Genomic DNA, 8530 nt, shown 5'->3' with positions numbered 1-8530 from the left:
CCCTGAGCCAAGCCAGGCAGTACAAGAGACAACATAGGTCTTTTTTAATATGTCCTTACCTCCTTTGCCGTAAATGAGCTCCTTTACTAATGAATGAATGAATGAATGAATGAACAGTCTTCTGTGGGATACTATATGGTAAGTTAGGCTTTCTGTAAGTCCACAAATAATGTTGTCAGAAGCTTGGTGAACAGGGAAAGCAAATACAGAATGAGGGTCTATTTCAGTGATAACCAATCCCTGTTCCCTTCCTGATGGAAGGGATCCAATATAACTAATCATCCTACATTTCTATTAAAGAGGGAGGCAAGACAGAGCTCATAGGGTTATCTAACTGCTTCCCAGAATTTCTTTTGTGTGAAACTTCCCTAGAGGCTCACATAAATGCCTAAATGGAGACAGATGTATTGAATTGGACTCTTCTTTGGAGAAGGAGCCCATTATGGGTCTGGAAACCCTCAGGGCTTCAGGGCAACTGGCCTGAGCCAAGTACTAGAGAGAGATTGCCAACAGTCAGTGGTGTTTATCCCTGAGCCTCCCTGGGAAACTCGCCCACCCTATCACCGGGCACAGGCTGGACCTATGCTGCTTTTGGAGGCCAGGTGTCTCTGCACCACCCTTGCCAAAGTGGAGCCCAAGTGGTCCCTGCCTCTGTGGGTCACATGCTTCCAAACTGAAGTTTGTCCAGCATGCCTGTGACTGGCAGAGCCTCAGTCACATGCCTGCCTCCAGCCGCAAGGGCATCTGGAGAAGCTTATTCCTGAGCTTTGCATTGGCGAGGCACTGACACATCATTGGAGGGATTCTCCCAACACAGGTTGGGTGGTCAAAGGAGCTCAATGTTAATGACAGTTGTTCACCACTCAGGGTGTCTTAATGAGGTCCGATTTAGTCTTCGTAAGCATAATACCACTCTTCTGCTCCCAATCACACTGCAGGGAAGGCAGGCAAAATGGGTCAGTAGAAAGATGGGACATGACAGGGCCATCTTCGCTAGTCCTATCAATGTAGTCACGGAAACCCTCTTACCTCCTGGGTCTCTTGAGCCTGGCATTTGCTCAGCAATACATCCTTGTACTAGGTGAATGAATAAATGAAAGGACAAATGAGACAGTGTAGGCCGATCTTCTTTGCCTCTGACACAATATCTGGCAGGTCTGGGGTTGAGCCCCAGGAGCTATAGTTCTGAGCTGTAGTCTCCCCACTCTCACCTGCTCCTAACCCACTGGCCAGATCTGAAAGACAGTGCTTTGGCCTTGTTTTCAGTTCTCCACTGGGATGTGGGTCCCTGCAGCCTGAACACCCTTGCTAACCCTCCCACAGGAGGCTGGATGCAGCCCGTATCCCTGATGTTGGCCAGCTATTGGCTCGAGTCCTGCCTTCAAGAGATTTACATCTAGCAACATACAGGGAGGGGCGCTACTAGGGTCTGACTCTGATACTACCTGCTGCAGGGAATCCTCCTGCCTGTCCCATCTGCTGGACCAGAGTCCATGCTGGCCCCAATCAAACCCCTCTCACCCATGCTGAGCTGAGTCAGCTCCCCTGTGCCTGTGCTCGCTGCTCCTCACCATCAACCACAGCTGCCGAGGTCCCAGGGTACCAACCTGAGTCACAATACTCCCTACTAATGCCCAGAGTAACCTTTCCAATGATCTCAGGGACTGGGCATCCCAAGGCTAAAGACTAAGAAAACAGCTCCAGGCTTTCCAGTTCCATCACTTGCTCTTTCATAGGGATTTTTGGTTAAAACACTGACGCCAAAGTGTGACTTTCAAAAAGTGAACACAGTTATCATGCAAATATAGAATGAAAAAACACGTCAAAGACTTATTTAACTTATTAATGAGAAGATCAGAACATTGGGTAAAGCTGATTTAAAAAGCATTTGAGGAACTGGGTTTTAAAAAAAAGAATAAAGTTGTTAGGTTAGATACAAAACTGGTTGATGTCCTGATAGTCCAATAAGGCCTTAACATCTGGATTTATCGTTCCTACCAGGTAAAAATCAATTGTCTCTCCACTAGGAAAAAACAAAACAAAACATCGAGTTAACGGGTAACTCCATAGTATCTGGGCTTTCAACCAGTGATGAAATAGTCTAACAAAGGTACATTCCCCTATAATTAAATAATGCTTGGGGGGCTTGCACAGCAATGCCCCTGTGTGATGCTGAAAGAAGATGTTGTCCTTTTTTTGCCTTATTTCCAAGATTTAGATGTTTGTTTGTTTGTTTGTTTGAACTCTGTGGATGGGTTGTGAAGGTCTCCCTAAGACCTGGGAGAGCTAGGCTATCAGGAAAATATCTTAAAACATGCACCTACAGAGTTTAGAACCCTGTAATGACACCTCATTGTTTCCTTCAAGGATAAAGCCCAGCTCTTGGGCAGGACACCCATAGCCTTGCATGCACTGAGTCCTTCACCAGACCACCTCTTGCCACTTCTGCACAGGCACCCAGCACTCTGGCCTATACAGACCCCTGAACACACAGGCCTCTTCCATCCTCGACTTTGCCCAAGTCTCATTATACCCAGAACCTGGAACATTCTTCCCCCACTTGTTCATCTGGATGACTCCTATGCTTACGTCATGACCTGCCTCAAGGAATACTTATTCCAGAAGTCCTTCCTCGACTCCTCCAAACTTGGGGAATCAAGCCCTCCCAATACAGTATTTCCAGTGGTAATTCTGGCAACACTACCAATTACTGGGTTCTTACCATACGTTAGACTTTGTCCGAAATAATCTATTGATCTTATCCAATTTAAACCTTTCATGAATGGTTGAACAAAGATAATTTTATCCCACTTTCCACTTAAAGATCACACAGTTGGAAAGTGGTCAAGGCAAGACTCAAACACAGATCTTCCGGATGCATAACTCTATTTGTTTCACTACTCTAGAATGCTTTATTTTTCGCACTGTTAATGCCAATTTTCATGAATTCAAGGGAATGAGTTTCATGGCACATGTCCCCTGCACAAAATGCCCAAGACTATCTGAAAATTGGACAAGCCCAGCTCCCACAGAGAGATAGGAAGGACATGGAAAAAGAGCATCTACTGTGGAGTTGGTTGGGAGTCCCTAGGAATTCTGGAATGACCTCAGCTGGCAAAGCCTGGCCCTTGGGTGAAGTGTAGTGCTGTGAGTCACTTCCTGATGGAGCTCTCTCAGGTCCCCTGCAGATAGTGGAATTCTACTGGATGTGCCCATATCACGTCTCAGCCTGAGCCTGTCAGCACTCTGGGGGCCTGCACAACCAAGCCCCTCAGCCTTCAAACACGATCAGCCTATATCATTTAGGGCTGCTTCTTCAGCTTCTCTTCAAACTATTCATTCGTTTGTTCATTCACTCATCCCACACAAAGGTGCTAAGCATTTACCCTGTGCCAAACACCATACTAGGAGCTGGAGGTGGAAAAGGTTAGCAAAACTCTTTTCTTACATCCTTATCTTACCCATTCATTTCTAAGCTCCATTAAGACGGGGATTGTGTGGTATTCATCTTTACATCCTCAGGGCCTCTCACATTGCCTAGAACAGAATAGGCAGGAAATAAATGAATGAATGAGTGAATGAATGATTTGAGTACAACTCTAGAACATCTGTAACCAGGACATGACACGGGCAGCCCACACATTCTGGGCAAGAAATGAATGAATGAATGAATGATTTGAGTACAACTCTAGAACATCTATAACCAGGACATGACACGGGCAGCTCAGCCATTCTGGGCATATTCATCTCAGTGAGGGTAGCAAGCCCAGGGAAGGCCCTTGACACCTCAGAGCCTAGTGAGGGTGCCTGTCCTCCTGTCTTCAAATGACTGCCCACCACTGATTCCCCTCCAATTAGTATAGTTATCTTGACACCCTGGTATACAGGGATGAATTGTGAGTGTATCATGAATAATTGGGTACCAAAAATAAAATCAACATTTGCAAAGAATCTAATTAAAATAATAAATTACAGGGGGTGTATTGTAGTTTTAATTTGCATGTCCCTAAAGACTAATGTACTGATCTTTTACTCACAAGCTTATTTGTTACGCATATGAGTTCTTAGTGAAGTGTGTGTTCATATATTTTACCCATTTTAAAGGCTTGTTTCCTTATTATTAGGTTTTGAAAGTTCTTTATGTATTCTGAATATGAGAATTTTTAAACATATTTCTCCCACAAATATGTTTCTGTACCTTGCTTTTTAATTCTCTTAACAGTATCTTATAGACAAGTGAACTTTTAAAATTTTGATGAACTCTAATTTATCAATTTTTACTTGTATGGATCATGCTTTTGGTATCAAATAAAATTTTGCCTCTGTGACTGGCTTATTTCATTTAGCATAATGTCTTCTAGGTCCATCCATGTAGTTGCAAATTTCCTTCTTTTTTAAGGCTGAATAAGATTCCTTTGTATGTATATATCACATTTTTTTATCCATTCATCTGTTGAGGGACACTTGATTCCCCTTATGTATCTAAAATAGTCAAATTTATAGAAGCAAAAAATAGACTGGCAGTTGCCAGGGCATGAGAAGAGGGAGAAGTAGGGAGTAGTTATTCAACGGGTATAAATTTACAGTTATACAAGATGAATAAGTTCTAGAGACCTGCTGTACAACATAATCCCTATAGTTAAAGACAGTGTTGTGACTTCAAATTTTTTTAAGAGTGTAGATCTCATGTTAAGTGTTTTTACCACACACACATCAAAAATATTGATCAAGGAAATTTTTGGAAGTGATGGATATGTTTATCACTTTAATTGGGTGATGGTATCATGGGTGTATACATATGTCCAAATTCATCAAATGATATATATTAAATATGTGCAGGTTTTTGTATATAAATGATACCCCATTATGCTAAAAAAAAAAAAACAGGTTGCAAAGATTTTCTACTATGAAATGTTATAATTTTAGGTTTTACATTTGGGTCTTTGATTCATTTTGAGTTAATTTTGCATATGATATAAGGTATGGATTTAAGTTCCTTTTTCGCATATGTAAATTCAACTGTTACAGCACTAGTTAATTGACTAGACTATACTAGCCATTGTCCACGAAATTGTCTTTGCACCTTTGTTGAAAATTAATTGTCCATATAAGTGCAGGTATATTTCTGGACTTTCTATTTTATCCCATTGAAGTTTTGTCTTCTTTTATGTCAATAACACACCATCTTAATTACTGAAGCTTTATAGTAAGCCTTGGGATCAATAGTGTTAGTTTCTAACTTTTTTTTCTTTCCAATAAGGAGGCCTCTTATTTCTTTTTATTACCTTATTGTGGCTAGAACTTCCAGTACAATGTTGAACAGAATGGTGAGAGTGGACATCCTAACCTTGTTCCCAATCTTAGGGGAAAACATAGATGCCCTTTATCAGGCTACCTTCTGTTCCTAGTTTTCTGAAATTATTTTTCAGGAATGGATGTTGGATTTTGTTATAAGTTGCATTGGTTGATTTTCAAATGTTAAACCAACCCATCATTCTTGGGATGAACTCCATTTGTTTATCCTCTTTATATATTGTTAGATTTGATTTGCCAAAAATTTAAAATTTTTGTACTTATGTTCGTGAGGGATATTGGGTTGCAATTTTCTTTTTCTTTTTTCTTTCTTCTTTCCTTCTTTCTTTCCTTTCTTTCTTTCTTTCTTTCTTTCTTTCTTTCTTTCTTTCTTTCTTTCTTTCTTTCTTTCTTTCTCTTTCTCTCTCTCTCTCTCTCTCTCCCTCCCTCCCTCCCTCCCTCTCTCTCTCTTTCTTTCTTTCTTTCTTAACAACGTCTTTGTCTTGTTTTGGTATCAGGGTAATCAGTTGGGACATATTCCCTCCCTTTCAATTGTCCAGAAGAATTTGCACAAATTGGTGCTATTCATTAAATGTTGAGTACAATTCACCAATGAAGATGTTTAGGCCTGGGAATTACTTTGTGGAAATGTTTTAATCTACAAATTCAATTTCTCACTAGATACAGGGTTTTTCAGGTTATCTATGTCTTCTCAAGTGAGCTTTGATAATGTATCTTTCAAGGAATTCACCTGTTTCATTTTTATTGTCAAATTTGTTGGCAAAAATGTAGTTCAGAATATTTCCTATTATCCATTTACTGCCTGTAGAATCTCTAATGATGTTATCTGTCTCATTCCTGATATGGACAATGTATATATGTCTTCTCTCCTTTTCTCCTGACTGTTCTGGCTAGATGTCTGCCAATTTTATTGATATTATTTAAAAACTAACTTTTGATTTCATTGATATTCTCTATTGTTTTCTGTTTTCCATTTTACTGATTTTCATTCTAATTATCATTTCCTTTTTTTTTTTTTTACCTTGTCTTGGATTTATTTTGCCCTTCATTTTCTAGGGTCTTAAGGTGGAAGCTGGGGTTATTGATTTAAGACCTTTCTTCTTCTCTAATATAGGTGTTGTATATGTCCCTCTAAGTTCTGCTTGAGTAGCACCCCAGAAATTTTGATATGTTTTATTCTGATTTTCATTCCACTCAAAATGCTTTCTAATTTCATTTTCGATTTCTTCTTTGACATATGGTTTATTTAAAAGCTTGTTATTTGGTTTCCAAATAGTTGGAGATTTTCAAAAGATCTTCCTGTTATTGACTTAGAATTTAATTTGATTTCTAATTCAATTCCATTGTGGTCATAGAACGTATCTCTATTACTTGGATTCTTCGAAATTTACTGAGACTTATATATTCTATAAATGTCATACAGATCTACTTGGTTGACAGTATTGTTCAAACCTTCTACACCTGTATTGATTTTTGTGTTTACTTGTTTTCTCACATATTGATAGAGGGTTATTCAAACCTTTTATTATAATTGTGGATTTATCTATTTTTCTTTGCAGTTTCATCTGGTTTTGCTTCAGATATTTTGAAGCTTTCTTATTAGAAGCATAAACATTTAGAATCATAATGTCCTCTTCATGAATCAATCTTTTTATTATTATGAAATCAACATTTTTTTAAATCACTGGGAATGCTCTTTGCTCTGCAATCTACTTTTTCTGATACTACTATAGCCATTCCAGCTGTATTTTGATTAGTGTTAGCATCATTTACATTTCACCTATCTGGATTTTTATATTTAAATGTGTTTCTTGTTGGCAGCATGTACTTAGGTCTTGCTGTTTTACCCAATCTGAAAATCTCTGCCTTTTATTGGAGTGTTTAGATTATTTACATTTAGTGTAATTACTAACAAGATTAGGTTTGAGCCTAGCATATTGGTATTTCCTTTCTATTTGTTCCATTTGTTCTTTAGTCACTTTTTCCTCCTTTTCCATCTTCTTGTGGATTAAGTGAATTTTTTATGACTCCATTTTATCTGCTTGCTGGCTTTGTTTTGTTATTTTAGTGGTTGCTTCAGGTTTATAGGATATATCTTTAACTTTTGACAGTCTACCTTTAAGTGACATGATATCACTTCATGTATAATGTAAGAATCTTATAGTAGTATTCTTCTATTTCCCTACTCCCAACCCATGCACTATTGTTATACATTATTCATGTTTTTGTTTAAACAGTCAATATGTTTTAAACAAATTTAAGTAATAATGAACAATATTACATATATAAGTAGTTACTATTTCCAGTGTTCTGCATTTCTCTTTGTAGATTCGTATTTCTTTCCAGTATCATCTTTCTTCTGCCTGAAGGAACTCCTTAGACATTTCACATTTGGGGAGTCTGCTGGTGATTAACTGGTTCAATTTTCTATATTCAAGAAACTCTGGGCTTCCCTGGTGGCGCAGTGGTTGAGAGTCTGCCTGCCAATGCAGGGGACACGGGCTCGAGCCCTGGTCTGGGAAGATCCCACATGCCGCGGAGCAACTGGGCCCGTGAGCCACAATTGCTGAGCCTGCGCGTCTGGAGCCTGTGCTCCGCAACAAGAGAGGCTGCGATAGTGAGAGGCCCGCGCACCGCGATGAAGAGTGGCCCCCACTTGCCTCAACTAGAGAAAGCCCTCGCACAGAAACAAAGACCCAACACAGCCATAAATAAATAAATAAAATTAAATTAAAAAAAAAAAAAAAAAAAGAAACTCTTTCTTTCACCTTCACTTTTGAAAGATATTTTGCTCCTAGTGTGAAAGGTATTTTTTGTTTGTTTTTCAGTCTTTTATTATTTTAGAAATGTTGTTCCACTGTCCTCTCAGCTGGTTTGTTCCTAACAAGAAATCTACTATCATCTTTATCTTGTTCTTTTATATATCATATGTCTTTTTACTGTGCTGATTTTAAGATTTTCTCTTTATCACTGGTTTTTGGCAGTTTGATTATGATATACCTTGGTATATATTTTTTTCTGTGTTTCTTGTGCTTTAGGTTTATTGAGCTTCTTGTATCTGTGAGTTTATAATTTTTATTAAATTTAGAAAATTTCAGCCATTTTTCCTTCAAATATTTTTCTGCTTTATGAAGGAGTCTCTCCTTAATGGCCTCTAGTTATACATTTATTAGATTGCTTAAGGTCCCAAAAGTCCACTGATACTCTGTTCTTTATT

The sequence above is a fragment of the Balaenoptera borealis genome (genome assembly GCF_965194805.1).
Source record: "Balaenoptera borealis genome assembly, chromosome: 16".
NCBI lineage: Eukaryota > Metazoa > Chordata > Mammalia > Artiodactyla > Balaenopteridae > Balaenoptera > Balaenoptera borealis.
This window is presented reverse-complemented; position numbering follows the sequence as displayed.